The 19,377-nt window shown below is 42.4% G+C and overlaps 1 protein-coding gene and 1 pseudogene across 1 annotated transcript in view; one reads left to right on the forward strand and one right to left on the reverse strand.

The window, feature by feature from the left end:
• The window catches only part of LOC136161650 (zinc finger protein 665-like), a 365,259-nt gene that overhangs the window by 311,178 nt on the left and 34,704 nt on the right, over positions 1 to 19,377 (forward strand). The window lies entirely within an intron of this gene.
• Positions 369 to 12,145, reverse strand: LOC136157617 (zinc finger protein 160-like; annotated as a pseudogene).

The following is a 19,377-nucleotide window of genomic DNA, read 5'->3' on the forward strand; positions in this document are numbered from 1 at the left end:
TCGTTTCACTTGTATGTTTTCTATACAGCATGAATTCTCTGAATTATAAGCCCTGAACACTGACTAAATGCTTTGTCACTCACATTTGCACTAAAATGTTTCTCACAACTGTCACATTTCTAATGTTTCTCTCTAGTGTGAGTTCTCTGATGGTTTCTAAGTTCGTCATTTCAAGTAAAGCACTGGCCATATACATTATATTTATGTGGTTTCTCTCCTATTTGAACTGCCTGATGATGAGTTATGGATGACTGATCCTAAATGGTTTGTCACAATTTTTATACTTTAAGGTTCTCTTAAGTATGAATTCTCTGATGAAATGCAAGGTGTGCATTCACATTGAAAGCCCTGCCACATACACCTCATTTTTATGGTCTCTCTCCAGTATGAACTCTCTGATGAATACCAAGGTTTCCAGTACAAACAAATGCCTTCCCACATACAACACATTTATATGGTTTCTCTCCAGTATGAACTCACTGATGAACACCAAGACTTGAACTTACACTGAAAGACTTGGCACATATACCACAATACATGGTTTCTCTTCACTATGAACTCTCCGATGAACAGCAAGGTTTCTAGTACGACTAAACACCTCGCCACACACATCACATTTATATGGTTTCTCACCAGTATGAACTCTCCGATGAACAGCAAGGTTTCCAGTACGGCTAAACGCCTTGCCACACACATCACATTTATATGGTTTCTCTCCAGTGTGAACTCTTCGATGAACAGCAACGTTTGAACTTACTCTGAAAGCCTTGCCACATATATCACATTTATATGGCTTCTCTCCAGTATGAATTCTCTGATGAACTGCAAGGTTTGCAGTTTGACTAAAGGTCTTCCCACATACATCACATTTATTTGGTTTCTCTCCAGTATGAATTCTCCGATGAACAGTCAGGTTTGCAGTATGATTAAACGCCTTGTTACATACATTGCATTTGTATGGCTTCTCTCCTGTATGAATTCTCTGATGAAGTGCAAGTCTTGTAGTATGATTAAAGGCCTTGCCACATACATCACATTTATATGGTTTCTCTCCAGTATGAATTCTCTGATGAACTGAAAGGCCTGTAGATTGACTAAAGGCCTTGCCACATACATCACATTTATATGGTTTCTCTCCAGTATGAATTCTCTGATGAACTGCAAGGCTTGAAGTTCCACTGAACGCCTTGTCACATATACCACAATTATATGGTTTCTCTCCAGTATGAACTCTCCGATGAACAGCAAGGTGTCCAGTACGACTAAACACCTTGCCACAGACATCACATTTGTATGGTTTCTCTCCAGTGTGAATTCTCCGATGAACTGCAAGGCTTGAATTTGCAGCAAAGGCCTTGCCACATACATGGCATTTATATGGTTTCTCTCCAGTATGAATTCTCCGATGAACTGCAAGGCTTGAAGTTTCACCAAAGCCTTTGCCACATACATCACATTTATATGGTTTCTCTCCTGTATGAGTTCTCTGATGAATTTCAAGTTGTGAGTTTTGAATAAAGCATAGGCCACATACATCACATTTATATGGTTTCTCCCCAGTATGAATTCTCCGATGAACTGCAAGGTTTGCAGTTTGACTAAAGCCTCTGCCACATATATCACATTTATATGGTTTCTCTCCCGTATGGAATCTTTGATGAATTGCAAGCTTTGCAGCTTCATTAAAGGCCTTGCCACATTCATCACATTTATATGGTTTCACTCCAGTATGAAGTCTCCGATGAACAGTAAGATTTGCAGTATGCCTAAATGCCTTGTCACATACATTGCATTTGTATGGCTTCTCTCCAGTATGAATTCTCTGATGAACTGCAAGGTTTGCAGTTTGACTAAAGGCCTTGCCACATACATCACATTTATATGGTTTCTCTCCAGTATGAAGTCTCTGATGAACAGTAAGATTTGCAGTATGACTAAATGCCTTATCACATACATTGCATTTGTATGGCTTCTCTCCAGTATGAATTCTCTGATGAACTGCAAGGTTTGAAGTTTGACTAAAGGCCTTGCCACAAAAATCACATTTATATGGTTTCTTTCTCATATGATATCTCCAATGTATTACAAATTTTGCAGCTTCATTAAAGGCCTTGCCACATACATCACATTTATGTGGTTTCTCTTCAGTATGAATTCTCCAATGAATTGCAAGTTTTGTAGCTTGATTAAAAGCCTTGCCACACACGTTGCATTTATATGGTTTTCTTCCTGCATGGATTATTTGATGTCTAGTGAGTTCTGAGTCCTCAAGAAAGCTTATGTCACACTCAGTACATTTGTAAGGTCTTTTCTTTTGTGTTTCATGGTCTGGTAACAGTTCTGAAAGATGCATGACAGCACTCTCAGGTTTATGAGAAAACCCTTCGCACACATTATGAGTTCTCTGAGGTGATAAACCTGAGGTGCTGACATTTGTCACAACTTGACTACATTCAACAATTATCCCTTCAGATTGTACCATCTGTAATTCATCCTGAAAGCTTGCTCTGTGCCTTTCAAAAGGTCTATTTCCTGCATCACTTCTACTAGGATGATCTCTTCCATCAGTGAGGTTTTTGTTATGGGATATAGACATTCCTTTGTCATTTCTTTCATCATCTGTCCACAGACAATCAAAGTAATGTATATTTTCCTGGATCTTCCTGAGGTGAAAATCTTTGATGTCAAGGCTTTCAGCTCTTCCAAACATCACTCTTTGAAAAATTTCCCCTTTAACACTGTTTGCTTTTGCCTGTAATTTCTTGATCGTATGCATATGAGACATATCTACAAGACATAAAGAACCACAGGTATTCTATTAGTTACAATTCATAAATAATTTCTTGTTGAACACGTAATATTATACCAAAAGTCATATTCATCCTGAACAGAATTACGAATCTTTGCAATGATAATCTTAAAACTATAGAACACTAAAGGAATAGGATTCTTTAAAAAAGAGTGATCATATGTAATTCAAATTAATTTTAGGGTAGTGTCGTTTCAAACACAATCAGAAAACATTCATTTTATGCAAACTCATGTCAGTTTGCAAAGAAAACGTATTTTCCCACCATGACCTCAAAGCTCATCCTACTTTATACTAAGCGTACTGCTCTCTCATATTGAGGAGAAACTAATGGTATACTGTACACACTTTATGCATACTTATACATATTTAAATGGTAATGAACATACAGGACTAGAGAGGTGACTCAGTGGGTAAAGAAACTGCCTGCCAATGCAGAAGACACGCACAGAGGCATACAATCCCTGGGTCGGAAAGATTCCCTGGAGCAGGAAATCACAACCCAGTGCACTATTCTTGCCTGAAAAAAATTCCATGGATAGGAAAGCTTGGAGGGCTACAGTCCATGAGATCACAAACAGTCAGAAAGGACTGAGCAACTGAGCAAACAAGCATCCATCAGGCAATACATTGGAATGGTAAACAATGCAAAAGAAGCATTCTAATGAAAAACATAAAAAATAAATGGCAGTTAGAAACTGTTCAACAAATATTGCATTGAGAAAATAGAGAATTCTGGACCACGTGGCTTATGAGATGTTGGCTCTCTGACCATGCATTAAATCCAGGCTTGTTGCAGTGAAACTAACTCAATACTATCCACTGGACTATCAAGGAATTCCCTAAAATAATTTACAAAATAAAATAATAAACACTTTTCTAAATACCTCTTAGATTTCTATCAGTAGATAGACATATAAGCATTTTATGACATTATTAAGTGGTTCATGTCAGTTATATTGTGTAATACAAAAAGACTGTCATTTTTAAAGAGCAAAAAATAAGTGAAACATTCTCTACTCAGACAATAATCATTCAAGTCAGCAACTCCCTATCTATAGAGCAACCTAAACTCACCTAGTTCATTGGTTCCAAGATATATGCAAAGGAATAAGCTTTGGGGCTTCCCTTCTGGCTCAGAGGTAAAGAATCCGTCTGCTAGTGCAGGGCACACAGGTTTGATCCCTGATCTGGGAAATTCCCACACGCCTGAGAACAATTAAGCCTGTAGGCCACAGGTGATGATTCTGTGCTCTAGAACTGGGGAGGCACAACTACTGAGCAAACACACAGAGACCACGCATTGCAACAAGAGAATCCACTAGAATGAGAAGTTCATGCACTGTGAGTAGAGCATAGCTCTTGCTTGCTGCAAGCAGAGAAAAGCCCCTGAAGCAACAAAGACCCAGTGCAGATAAAAACAAATAAATTGTAAATAAATTTTTAACGTACTGTTATGAAGATAAAGGAATATGATTGGAAAACTTTGTGAACTAGAGCCAGAGACAACTCTCTTGGGAAGGAAATGTAAAGTAACAACATGCACGATGTAATGTAGACAAAAGAGATATGTCACAATAAGCATGACAGGAAGTAAATATATCTTTGAAGCAAAAGTAACCCTTGAGGCAAACTCCCTGTGAGGACCATGTCCTTTCACTGTAGAGGGCACAGAATCCTTCCATGAATGGGGAACTAAGAACCAGACTGCCATGTGGGACAGCAAAAAAAAAAAAATAATAACTTCTGATTTTTTCTATAAAACATGCAACAGTCTATGCCACCTAACAGCACAAATTACCACAGGAGGGGGACAAGGGGAAATAAATCCCTCTGAAGCACCTCATCACATGCTACCCAAAGTCAAGCAACAAAATTGACAGGAGTCAAATGACAGATTGTTGCAGAACATAAAAAGACTTGTTGGGACCTCTTTTCTTGGAGTCCACTTTCCATGAAACCTCTCTCTTTTTTTAAAAACATCACTTTGTTCATTTAGAAACAGCCATCTGTAAGTCAGAAGTACTTTCCATTTTCCTTAATAAAATGTAATTTTGAGGTAGGAGTTGGATGAGCTGCAGGTTGGACATCTACAATCAGCTACCCTCCTGTTTGCATGCCCTGAAATAAGAGATAGGTGGGCTCCGGTTGAGAAGTTTACAGCCAACAAAAACAGGGTAAACAGCCAGTTTGTCTCTTAATTCAAAGGAATAATCATGGCAAGGAGAAAGAAAGGAAAAACCCTGTCTGATAAATGAGACAGTACACAAGTGCAGAAAGGCTCCTTGGAGTTAAAAGTCAGAGGAGCATGCCAGGCCATAATGAGGTTTGCTCCTCTGAGAAGCCTTTACTTCAAGATCCAGGGTGTACCTGCGTAGGGAAGGGGAGGGTCCTGAGACAAATTAACCAGGGTGGACAAAGCAAGGTGACTGGCCCACATTTCTCATACCTTTCTTACTAAAAACACACGTCTTACTTTCCTTAAGCAACCATGACCTGTCCGTTGTATTAGCATTTTGTAGACTGGTGAACATAAATACCAGTGACAATCTCTAAGAATATTTGCTTTCTTATAGAGAACATCCCAGGGTGGCACCAAACGCATTCACAAGAGTCCAAAATCTCTTTAGTGTGTCTGTAGGAGTAAATGAGTTTTCAGTAATGTGTGATTCAGAATCTTATTTTCTTTGGAAATGACCTAGATATTCAATGAACTTTCATCACTTAGTTTATCACAACTCTAGAAATTCAGGTTATTCAGATCTGGACAGACTATTTTACAAAGACATTTCTAAAGTATAATCATTCCTAACAGAGTTTATCTGAAAGTTCCAACTGCATTTGCATTCTTTCGTTAAAAGTTTCTTCACTCAGGTTACTTTAACTGTTGACAAAACTTACTTAACATTAAACCTAGGTACAATAAAAGTATTAGACAATGTTGAAGACTCAAGATGTCTTAATTAGATTAGCAAACAAACATTAATACTAGATATTTTATATTGAATATTGTCCAGTTCAGGTGAACCTGAAATTCATTTAGGTTAATTTTTCTTGCAATTGTTTGATTTGTAAGTGCTTACTTTTTTTTTTTTTACAAACAATTGAATTAGAGCTCATTTACAAATTAGCCTCAGCAATATTATCCAAAAACAAAGACACACACGGAGACAAACATAAGTGCAGATCAACACACATGAGAGCTCTCGTACTTTCCTGCTTGAGATTTAAAATGTCTCTTTCACCCTTTTCTTCCCACTTCCCGCCCTGTGGTTTAAAATTCTAATTTGCCGAAGACACATCTCTGGAAAAATGGTTTATGAATTTCAAGAAAATGGCAAAGGTTGCATGCTATACAAGGTCACTTTAGTCCTGTCCAACTCCCTGCAACATCATGGACTCTACCCCACCAGGCTCCTCTGTTCATGATGGGACTCTCCAGGCAAGAACACTGGAGTGGGTTGCCATTCACTCCTCCAGGGTATCTTCCCTACTCAGGGAACAAATCCACGTGTCCTGTGTCTCCCCCAAGGGCTGGCTGGTTCTTTTCCACTAGAGTCATCTGGAAAGTCCTGGCAAAGGTTAACTTGAAGCTTTTTATTTGGCAGGTCTTTTTAACAAGCTTGCTGTTTTTAATTCCACATGTAAAAAGAACCGATTTTGCACTTTCAAACAAAAAAAACAAATTCATCTTAACCAGTTTTCTCCAGAGTCTAAACAATATCATGGCCATCCTGTATCAAACAAGTTATCTTTCCTTTCTGTAGTCATATCTTTATGGCTAAAATACAGATCGAACAGTGCTCAAACTGACTGTGATAACAGGGCCAGAAGGACTGATAAAAATCTTGGACATCCCTCCAGGGAGATGGGGGTCTTTGGTCAGAAGAATCTAAAGGGGTAAACAAACTTGCTAGAGTGGGGAAACCTGGGCTCCCTGCCCGTCTGAGAAACAGGGGCCGTTAGAAGGCGACTAGCTTCTGGAGAGGGAGGAGGGGTTGGCAGGGGTGAAAGGCCACAACAGGACAGAGAATGGAGAGAGAAAGGGCAGTGGGGGACACTATTGGAGCTGTGGGCCGACTAAAGAGAGTCGACTTAAAAAGTGAAGATTTGATCAGCCAAAATATAACGTGACTTTGTAATGTGGATAATCATCCTCACAAATCACATAATTCTTTTTCCAGATGGAACATCTCTTTAGACAGTTTTAAGTAACTTTTATTTACCTCTCAGTAGGCAGAGAGGAGGATCCAGGAGCCAACTTGGATGGTGCAAAGCCTGGGGCTTGGTTGGCAAGGGCCCCTGCAAAGGCTGAACAATCTCAAGACTTGTCCCCTATCTTATCTACAATGTTGCAAGCCTTGCACTCACAGGAGAGTCAGGACATTCACACTCAGGGCAGTTTCCACGCAGGTTAGAAGCAAGGTCAGAGGAATGCACTGCTTTGTCTTGAAGACTAAACAAGACTATTTAATTTCCTTAACACCCTGGTGGCTCCATGGTAAGAATCTGCTTAGTAATGCGGGAGATATGGCTTCGATTCTTGTTCTGGGAAGATCTCACATGTCACGGAGAATAAGTTGATGAACTACAGATAGTGAGCTTGTATGGTAAAACTACTCATGCCCGTGTGCCTAGGGCCCGTGCTTCACAACTAAAGAAACCACCACAATGAGAAACCATGTTCCCCGCAACTAGAGAGTAACCCTCAGTCATCTCAAACAGACAAAAGTCCGCACAGCAAAAAAACCCAGTACAGGCCAAAAAAGGGACCTTGCCTTCATCTCTGAGGGCGCTACAGTAGCACTGGAGGGTGCTGTACATTTCACATATTGAAGAAAAGTGAAGTAAGTTAGGTAGAAGAAAAATCTCCTGTGAGATTCACAAACATTAAACATCTGTTTTCTCACAGAACTCTCCCCCTTGGAGAGTTTCCCAAACCCAATGAATGGTGTGGCTTCCTCTCTGTCCTTGTGACAGTTGACCTGTGATCACACTGTTGATACTTTCCCATTCATCTGGATTTTTGCTATTAGCACCTCATTCTCCACAATCCAGGGGTCTTCTTCCTTGTGCCACAAGAATGGAGATAACGTTCAAATCAGAAGCAGAAATTCTTACTCACAAGTAGTGCCACATACTGTGGCTTCTTCCAGAGTCCAATCTCTCCTTTTTTTAATAAACGTTATCTGTTATTGTTAACACATTGGTGAATTCATTTCTTTCTGCTCGGGGGAGTGTTTGGTGCTGCTTGGTTTCTCTCCAAGTTCAGCAAGTAGAGGCTATGCTCCAGTTGCAGCGCTCGTGCTCCTCACTTGCTGCGGCTTCTCCTGGGCACATGGGCTTCAGTGGTTTTCCTACGTGGGCTCAGCAGTTGCAGCTTCCAGGCTCTAGAGTGCTGGCTCGTAGTTGAGGCACACAGGCGTAGCCGCTCTGGGACATGTGGGATCTTCTCAGACCTACGATCAAACCAGGGTCTCCTGCATTGGCAGGTGTAGAATCCAGCTCTTTTGTCAGCCAAGGAGTGAGGACATTATAAACCAACAGAAAAATACTTCTCAAAAGAATTTACTATCTGCCTCCTTCTGAATGCACAGGGAACCATATAATATACAGTATAATATGCAGCAAGTATCTAGTTCCTATCTAAGAACTACTGAACCAAGAACACAGGGCTAGAAAACAGGCAACTGGATATTTCAAAGTTTGAAATCACTTTTATAAATGCTCAAGCTGTGGAAAAACTCCTTGTGTATCACACATTGGCAGGTCACCAGAGGAAAGACAAGTTTAAACTCCTGATGCCAATCACGAAGCTTTACATGTCTGAGTCACCAAGGTTTTGAGCTTAGTCAAGAAAAACAGGGGATCTCAAAAGGTACAGAGGGAACATGGAGAGGTACCCCAGGGCAGATCCCCACTTTAGGGGGAAGTGATCCTCACCTACAGACAGCAGGTTCCTGAGAGTCTCCACCATCACATCCTTGTACAAGTTCCTCTGGGCAGGGTCCAGGCATTCCCATTCCTCGGGAGTGAAATCTATGAACACATCCTTGAAGGTCAATTGTGCCTGAAATGAAAACACATTTTACCAACGGGCCCTGAGGAGGATTCTAGATTTCACACAAAATGAGAAGAGGTGAGAGGGGTAAAGCTCAATTCAGTTGAAGCAATATTCTGATAGATTCATTATAAGCTGCTTCAAGCAAACTGTTGATCTCTAATCTAATTTATAATTTCCGCTTTTTTCCTAAGACTATGATCTCCTGCAATCAACATGAATTTGTCACATATGTGGACAATACATGAAAAATACACAAATTAAAACCAGCACTGGGTTGGCTATGCAGAAGTGTTACATTCAACACACGGAGTGACATAGTGTCACTATCTAGATGAGCTACAGCAAGACTGGTGTCTTCAGAGACGATAAAGTCCACAGTGACTTTAAAAGAACACACATTTGTGATGATGAAGACATCATCACACTGATGACAGGTGTTTCGGCACGTCCTACTCACTAAGCATTACTCTCAAGATGTCACACGGATGAACTTGTCCCCAGCATAACAGCACGTTAGAGAAAGATCTGAGTCCACCTTACTGGGGAGTAAATTTTGTCATTCTTAAGAAATCGTTCATATCAAATAGTAAAGAAATGAGGCAACAGCACCTGAGCTGAGGTGGTTGGGAGTGAAAACTGAACCTAAAGAATCAATCAATTAACTACCAGAGAAGGAAAGAGCATCCACAGAGAGTTCCCTGAGGATACCTGAAACAAGTTCAAGGAAGCTGAAATACAACAGAACAGCATAAATGGTCACATTACAGGGTCATACCCTCTCCCATCGCAACCCACACAATGTCAATAATCCTACTACAATTTACATCATTCATGTGATGATGCAGAAAAAACTTAACGCCATGAAATACACTTAAGATAACAAGTGAAACTGCTAGAAAGCATACACCATTATTTATGAGATGATGTTTCTATAATAAAACCATGGAGTTACATATCTATGCATTCATGCATGCATATGTAAACACACAATTGCTTGAAACAAGAGGAGTTGTCTTTATTTTTTTTCTTTCATTCTATCAAAATTCATTCAGTGTCAGCTGTGTGCCTCAAACTTGAAATACAGCAATGAACATGATGTAGCTTACACTCTAGCAGCCAGACAGCCAATTTCATCCACAATTTTAATGTACTATTGAAATAAGTACTCTGACAGAGGCCCGGTGCTAAGACAAGATTAAACAGAAAGTCTTAACCTACACTGAGAAATCAGACAAACTCTCTGTGAGGAAGAAACACTTAGGATTGGCCAGGTAGGAAATGGAAGAGTGCTGCAAGCAGAGAGAAGAGCCTGAGTGCCGGCTCTGAGGCAGGAAGATATTTAGTGAACAGAAAGTCAGCCAGTGTGACTGGGACACAGGGAATGTAGATGGGGTAATCCCAGGTAGAGGCTAATTTATGCAAGATCTATGGATCGAGGACTTGATTCCAAAAGCTACTGGAAGTCAATGAAGAATCTGCAAGAAGAAAGTTAGACGCTTAGATTTGTTTTTCAGAGCTCAATCTGCTGTGTGTGGAAGCTGTGTTTACCTGCTTACTCATGCCAGACTCTTTGCAACCCCGCTGATGGCAGCCCGCCAGCTCCTCTATCCATGGAATTCTCCAGACAAGAATACTGGAGTGGGTTCCCATTCTCTTCTTTCATTTTACTTCCTCATTCAGTACCTCTGTCAACCTTATTTCTTTTTCAAAGCTTATTTATTTTGCTTATGTTGAGTCTTTCTTGCTGTGAGTGGGCTTTCTCTAGTTGCAGCTGCAGGACATGGGCATTGCAGTGGCTTCTCTTGTTTCGGAGCACAGGCTCTAGAGTGCGGGCTTCTGTAGTTATGGCTCCTGGGCTCTAGAGCACAGGCTCAGTAGTTGTGGCCCATGGGCTTAGTTGCTCTGAGGCATCTTCCTGGATCTGGGATGGAACCCGTGCACCCTACATTGGCAAGCACATTCTTAGCCACTGTACCAACAGGGAAGTCCTCAGCATTATCTAATTCTAGTTAAAAAAAAAACCAAAAAGTACTACAAGCAGAAAATAACATACAGAAGGTTTCTTCCAGTCTTTATAAAATACCTATATTTAAAAATATGTGGCCCTCCCTACGGGTAAGTGGTAAAGAATCCACTGGGCACTGCAAGAGATGTGGATTGTAGCCTGGCCTGAGATCCCACATACTGAGGGGCAACTAAGCCTGTGAGTCTCAATTCCTGAGCCAGAGCTCTAGAGCCCAGGAGGTGAAACTACTGAAGCCAGTGCGCTTGAGACCCTGTGCTACAAGACAAGAGAAGCCACTGCAATGAGAAGCGTGCGCACTGCAAGCAGAGAGTGGCCACCACTGGCCAGAACCAGGGAAAAGACACTGAAGCAATGAAGATACAGTACAGGAAATAAATATATTTTAAACATCATCCTGTGATTTTTATCCTTAATTTTAGGTATGTACTTATTGAGAAAATCCAAAATTTATTATTTTACTCTATTAAGAAAATACTGAATCAAGATTAGTAAAGTTGGAAAATTCCCGCATGGTCCAGGGGTTAAAGATCCCTCACTTCCACTGCAGGGTTTCAGGTTCAAGTCCTACTCAGTGAACTAAGACCCTGGAAGCTGCATCATGTGGTCAGAAAAGAAAGAAAAAAAAGTTAGTAAGCCTGATTTTACAGTTTAAATTAGATCGTGTAACGAAACACCCCCTAGCCCTGACATCTCTTTCTGAACGCTCCATTCCATTCTCAAACACTTAAGTTTTCAAGGAGGTGCTCATTTAGTTTTAAATGTACTATAAAAACTCAGAACTGATTTCCACTCATTGCCCTTCTCTGGCAGATTTTACTATGTACTGTACATGTTAATACCTGAGGTCCACGTACAGCTTCTTTACCCTGGTTGACAGAGAGCAGACAGCACATCCAGGTGGGTCCTAAACAGTCCCTACTGCCCAACAGCACCGAGACCCCGTCTCCAACCCATGGGTAAGAAGCCCTGCCCAGGATGGTGCCCAGGGGAGCCTCTTCACAAGGGCCAGGTCACCGGGCCATAGGGAGACGGGATCTAAGTGGAGACGACAGTCCCTGAGGGAAGGCACCGGGTGAGTGTGCACGTACAGGAGTCAGACAAGACACTCCACAGTCAGACACGATTAGCGAGTCCAGAGAAGGGCATTTCAGGAAGGCAGTATGAGAATCCACTGAGAATATAACCTTACCTGAGAAAGAGCCATGCCTGACTCCTGTTCTTTCCCCTCCTGGGCTTCGTCATCCATGTGTCTTCACAGTTCTATCATGAAAGTTGAAAACATGCTGTTTAATGCTTAGGGTTCCTGAGCCCCAATCACACACACAGGGAAGCCCTCACCATGAGGAACAGACAGTCCTCTGTGCCCACTGTCTCAGGAGGGACTCAGGATGGTCAACTTCCGCACAGAGACCAACACGGGACTTTCCCACACTTTCGGATCACACTCTCCTCCTGGTGAGGCCTCATGCACACAGCAGCAGGGGGCACCTCCGCTGACCCCATGATCCCCTTCAGGTCACAGAGTAGGGCCTGGTCCAGCCCCACTCAGAGCAGAGCGCCCTCCCCTCCCTCAGGGCCTGATCTCAGTCTCAGAAGTGGAGGCTAAGAGCCCTGATGCTCAATGCAGGATCCAGATCGGAATTATTTGCTACTCTTTGCACATTCCTGGGGTGAGGCCACACACGAGAACGTGAGAAGCGTGTCTGATGGGGGAGGGGTACAAAACATGCCCAGGCAAAATGCCTCATGATCTCATGTGAAGCCTGCGTTGAGCACTAGTGAAGGATTAAGGTCAGGCCACCTCCCACTTTCTTCTTTTCCAGCTTTACTGAGAATAACGAGAAGGGTTATGTGTACATATTCCATATACTATGTGACCACGTGACACGTGTACACTGTGAAATATTTATCACAATCCACGAACCAACACATCCATCACCTCCAAATTTCCATGTTCTGTGTGTGGTGACAACACTGACGATGTACTCTCCTGACAAATTCCCAGCATGCAGTAACAGAAGAGGATTAACTACGTTCTGCGAGCTGCACACACTTCCCCAGGATGCATTCATTTTACAACTCAAAGTCTGTACCTCTCAACCAACATCTCCCCAACCTCCCCACCTCCCAGCCCCAGATAACCACCATCCCACTGTCTGCTACTAGTGACTTTCACTTTTTTACATTCTACATATTAAGCGAGCACATACAATATCAGTCCTAGCCTGTCTGTCCTAATTCACTTAGCATAATATTCACTACATTCATCCAAGTTGTTCCAATTGGCAAAATCTCCATCTTTATGGGAAGGGATAAGAAACCCTTTCTCAGTGATCAATGCAAAGAAATAGAGGAAAACAACAGAATGGGAAAGACTAGAGATCTCTTCAAGAAAATTAGAGATACCAAGGGAACATATCATGCAAAGACGGGCACAATAAAGGACAGAAATGGCAGGGACCTAACAGAAGCAGAAGATATTAAGAAGAGGTGGCAATAATACACAAAAGAACTGTACAAAAAAGATCTTCACGATCCAGATAATCATGATGGTGTGATCACTCACCTAGAGCCAGACATCTTGGAATGTGAAGTCAAGTGGGCCTTAGGAAGCATCACTACAAACAAAGCTAGTGGAGGTGATGGAATTCCAGTTGAGCTATTTCAAATCCTAAAAGATGATGCTGTGGAAGTGCTGCACTCAATATGGAAATCTGGAAAACTCAGTACTGGCCAGACGGGAAAAAGTCAGTTTTCATTCCAATCTCAAAGAAAGGCAATGCCAAAGAATGTTCAAACTACCGCACAATTGCACTCAGCTTACAAGCTCGCAAAACAATACTAAAAGTTCTCCAAGCCAGGCTTCAACAGTATGTGATCTGTGAACTTCCAAATGTTCAAGTTGGATTTAGAAAAGGCAGAGGAACCAGAGATCAAATTGCTAACATCCACTGGATCATTGAAAAAGCAAGAGAGTTCCACAAAAATATCTACTTCTGCTTTATTGTCTATGCCAAAGCCTTTGACTGTGTGGATCACAACAAACTGTGGATAAATCTTAAAGAGATGGGAATACCAGACCACCTGACCTGCCTCCTAAGAAATCTGTATGCCGGTCAAGAGGCAACAGTTAGAACTTGACATGGAATAACAGACTGGTTCCAAATTGGGAAAGGAGTTCATCAAGGGTGCTGACTATCACCTTGCTTATTTAACTATATGCAGGGTACATCATGTGAAATGCTGGGCTGGATGAAGCACAAGCTGGAATCAAGATTGCCAGGAGAAATATCAATAACCTCAGAAATGCATATGACACCACCCTTATGGCAGAAAGTGAAGAAGAACTAAAGAGCCTCTTGATGAAAGTGAGAGAGTGAAAAAGTTGACTTAAAACTCAACATTCAGCAAACTAAAATCATGGCATCTGGTCCCATGACTTCATGGGAAATAGCTGGGGAAATAGTGGAAACAGTGACAGACTTTATTTTGGGGGGCTCCAAGATCACTGCAGATAATGACTGCAGCAATGAAATTAAAAGACACTTGCTCCTTGGAAGAAAAGCTCTATCTATGACCAACTTAGATAGCATATTAAAAAGCAGAGACATTACTTTACCAACAAAGGTCCGTCTAGTCAAAGCTATGGTTTTTCCAGTAGTCATGTATGGATGTTGAGAGTTGGAGTATAAAGAAAGCTGAGTGTCAAATAACTGATGCTTTTGAACTGTGGTGTTGGAGAAGACTCTTCAGAGTCCCTTGGACAGCAAGAAGATCCAACCAGTCAATAGTAAAGGAAATCAGTCCTGACTATTCACTGGAAGTATTGATGCTGAAGCAGAAACTCCAATACTTTGGCCACATGATGCAAAGAACCAGTCACTGGCAAAAACCCTGATGCTCGGAAAGACTGAAGGTGGGAGAAGGGAGAGGATGAGATGCTTGGATGGCATCACCAATGCGATGGACATGAGTTTGAGTAAGTTCTGGGAGTTGGTGATGGACAGGGAAGCCTGGCGTGCTGCAGTCCATGAGCTGGCAAAGAGTCAGACATGGCTAAGCAACTGAACTGAATATGTCATACACATAAATATGTGTGTATATTTGCCTGGGTTACCAATGAGGACTTCCCTGGGAGCTCAGAAGGTAATGAATCTGCCAGCAATGCAGAAGAGCCAGATTTGATCCCTTGGTTGGACAGATCCCCTGGAGGAGGGAATGGCAACCCACTCCAGTATTCTTGCCTAAAGAATTCCACGGACAGAGGAGCCTGGCAGAGTACAGTCCCTGGGGTCACAAAGAGTCTGACATGACTGAGTGACTAACACACTTACATGTTTTCAACCTGGATCCTGGGGCTCTTAAATAGAAATAGTTATGAAACCAGAGGGGAATTTCAAGAAAGGCTTTATTGGGACTCTTGCTGCAGTAAGGAGAGACAGAAAAAGAAGTGTGTGCCCTTGCTCCTCCCAAAAAGGGGGGTGAGCTGATCCCTTTGGTTAAGGCTGGAAGGAAGCTGAGGTGATCTGCCCCGCCTCGGGCCCCCTGGTGGTGCTGTGAGCAGGGATCACGGAAAGTGACCTGCTTTTGCTTCTGGAGCCTCAGAAATAACACTTGGTTTGTGGCCCTTTTACTTTTGTTCAGAATTGCTGTCCGCTCATGAATGTGGCTATAGTTTCTTTGTTCAATTACACTTTCTTTGTAGTCTGTTGCCTGAAAAGACGTTCGTCCAGGTGCAAGAACTGCAGTAAAAGGTCCCAGGACCCAGGCTGTCTCATACACACATCATGGTTTCATTATCCACTCGGCCAAGAACAGACACTCAGGTTGTTTCTACAACAAATGGCTGTTGTGAATCATACAGTATGGGTTACGGGCGCGCGGGTTACTCCTTCAAAATACTGATTTTTGCACAGGACTTCCCTGGTGGTCCAGTGGTTAAGAACCTGCCTAGCTCTGTGGGGGATGTGGGTTCAATCACTGGTCAGGGAACCAAGAGCCCACAGGCGGCAGAGCAACTAAGTCCGAGCACCACACTAGAAAGTCGGTGCACCGAAACCAAAGATCCTCCAGGACGCAGGCGAAGCCAAACACATAAACATTTTTTTAAATTTTGCTTTTCTTAGATATAAAATTAGAAGTGAGATTGTGTGATCCTATGCATGTTCTATTTTTAATCTTTGGGTAACTCCATACTGTTTTCCATGTACCATTTACATTCCCATCAACCATTTTTAACCATTAACTGTATTGTGCATGTACATGGAAGACGCCCAAGATCTGTAAAGACGATGAGAGAACAGCAGAGGCATCCAATGTGCTGGCAGCAACAAATAGCAGCTGCATCATCTCCAGAATAAGCCTCTGTAATACAGGTTGCTGTGGAGCTGATAACCCTCAGATTCTAAGAACAATCCTTCACTGCATCATGCCATCAAAGCTGAGGCCCAACCATTACCCTTTGAGCCTGAAAGAAACTTCCAAACCTGCATCTGGGCTAACACACTCCCCAGAGACCCAGTAATAATCCACCCATCCTGCTATGCAATCCCCAGAAGGTTCCAAGCCTTAACAACTCCTGTGTTAATGATGGAATAATACACACGAAGACGCCCAAACACCAACCAGACTCAAGACATCTTATCAGGCACAGTGACCCCAGCAACCCCAAACTGTCATCACCAAAATCTAATAATACAAGACAGATGTGTAGGCTGATGCACACACCCCAGTGCAACTTCAACATCTTCCAAGGAACACGTCAACTTCTCTTTTTCTACTTTCCATTTGAAATCTTCCTCATTAGCAACTCAAACTAACAGAAAAACTATAGGTAATCCACAAAGGGATCTCTGGAATTTTAACAACAGTTAACCTATGGGTCTGATTCTCGCCCTCCCTAAAGACCCCAGAGAATCCACTGTGTGGAGGGGATGCTGTGGGACACCTCCTGGATCCCGCCCCCCTTCTCTGCGACCATTGTGCCCATCCTCCTGCATCCAGACCTCCCCGTGGGCTCAGCTCAGGCCTTGCTTTTAACACACTGCAGGGTAACAGTCCTCTTCCCTATTCCACTTCCTTCCTTCCTTCAGAGCTGTGAATACGTGTTTCCCAACAAAACCCAGTCATGCAAACCTCAGTCACAGTATCTGTGTCCCAGGGAAACTGAGCTAAGACACTATGGCACGCCCACCATTCCACACAGCCCACAATTGGCCATGAGCCCACATCCAGGTCCTCCAGGTAGAATTGAGACCACCTTTGTCAACAGTTCCACACACCCCGTGATCCCACAAGTATGAACATCTCTCTCTCTCACACATACACACATATACACACACAGCCCCATTCACTGGGTTCATCCAGAGGCCTATTCTTGCTCCCACAACCCTCCTGGAGACTCGGACAAGCTCCCCCTCACTTTCCCCCATTTTTCTACCTCTTCATACATGGTTGAACAAGAGGGCTAAACAGCAGAGACCAAGGGCATGAGCATCACAACAGAGTTGCACATAGGCTGCAAATCCAAGGACACTCGGCACTCAGTACAGAGACCAAGGAGCTGGCTCTCCTAGGAAAACCTGCCAGCAACTTGGGACATCAGAACGTTTTATCGGCCCTTGAGATTTAGTTGGATTGAGTTCATGAAGAATTAACAAAGATAGAGAGACCCCAGTCTCACTGACCCCTGTTCTCCCCAATGAGAGCTAACTGGAAGATATCCTAGATCTTTAAGGAGGGGGGGACTCCTTCATATCCCCTTGGATTCCAAACCTTCTGGCCACTCTAACCACAGTAAACTCAGCATCCCCTGCTCTGAGCAGATAAACTGCTGGAAGGCAAAGCTGCTGTCCAAGATGGCAACTGGTCCCTGGGTGGAGAGAGCTTAGAAGACCTGGGGGCTGCAGCTGAGCAGTGATACTACAGACTAAAACATGGGGACACCTCAAGACACTAGTTCTATCGGGTGCATTAGGACTCCCCACATCTTTTTGCTTTTCAGTAATTAAGTGTCCACATGGGGTAAGGATCAATTACAGTTGAAATGTCCAGAACAGATACGGGAACCATCATCACCTACCCTGTCCCCTCTGTCTCCCCTGAGAATTCTTCAGCCCAACCCACATTCCCAGTCCTCACCCCCAGAGTGAGATGCTGCGAGCATCCAGGGGGGAAGAGGAACACGGTGCATCCTTCAATGAAGGGAAAAGAGGAAAGACTCCAAACAGTCAAAGGACAAGGGCATCTCTGATGAAGGTGATTAATACAGAGGCAGTAAACTTGGTTAATGTGACAGAGAATATCAGAAGGAGGTGGGCAGACCTCGCTGGCCTAGACCTGAAGGAACAGAAAGAGCAAGGGCCAAGGTGATTAATGACCAAAGACAGGCGTAGAAACTAAGATCTGAGACAGAGAAGGTTTTGGTGTCTATGAACAAGGACTAAATGAATGTGAGCAGGACAGACTGACCATGAGAACGGGGTCTGCTCCCAGGATGAGGCTGCACACTGGCAGTGACCTGAGGAGGAAGGATGCTGCCCTGAGGACACAGGGAAGCCAGCGGAGGTGGTAGGCCTCCCTGCAGATTGACCCTTGTTCATAGAAGCCATCTGCTGATAATCTATCTCACTCTAAGCATATGTTCCTGCCTCCATCCTACTGTTGTCCTTTTTCATTTTGCAAAACTGGGACTCATTTCAAATTATAATAACAACTGTACTCTCCCTCCAAGAAGAACTGCCGCACACAGGCACACACCCAATTTGGCCAATCATTTCAGAGGTCACTGTTGCTCAGATCCTGGACCTGAGGAAACATTATCAGATCACCTCATTGCTCACTACTTACCAGCTCACATAAAAGAGGAAAATAGAATATCAGACTAACTGCTTAAATTAGGTTGAGACTCTTAAGATAAAAGATCCCTGACATTTTTACTAAGTACTCATCAAAACAGTCTGTATCTATTTACTAGTTACCAAAAAAAATGCTTCAAAAATATATCAAGAAGAAACAGCAAATGGACCTCAAATAAACATGAAACAAACCTAAAGTGAATCAGCTTGTTAAAAATTTTTCCCTGAAAAATTCTGGTGTCAAGTGAAAAAAAAAATTTGAAAATACAGCATACTTTGAAAACAATGACATGAATTAATTACAGGAGGGCAAAAAATCTTATTTCAGAAGGGAATAATTCTTTGCAAGATAACAGGTATTGAATGATCTAATCTTTATCCCAAGCTACAAAAAGAATTAAATGTAAAGAAAGGAGAAAGTAAAAAGGAAAACGATCACAAAGAACATATTTACCGAATTCCTGGAAAAGGCACCACGTAGTAAGAGAGTCAGTCAGTCCTGCACATGGATGTTATCTTTTAATACATATAATTACAAAATGCACAAGCCTTACAGACAAAAGTTTTGCAATTCTCATCTGTATAATTTAAAGAAACAAGTTTTACATTTATTAGATCCTAA

The sequence above is a fragment of the Muntiacus reevesi genome, chromosome 2 (genome assembly GCF_963930625.1).
Source record: "Muntiacus reevesi chromosome 2, mMunRee1.1, whole genome shotgun sequence".
NCBI classification, from domain to species: Eukaryota; Metazoa; Chordata; class Mammalia; order Artiodactyla; family Cervidae; genus Muntiacus; species Muntiacus reevesi.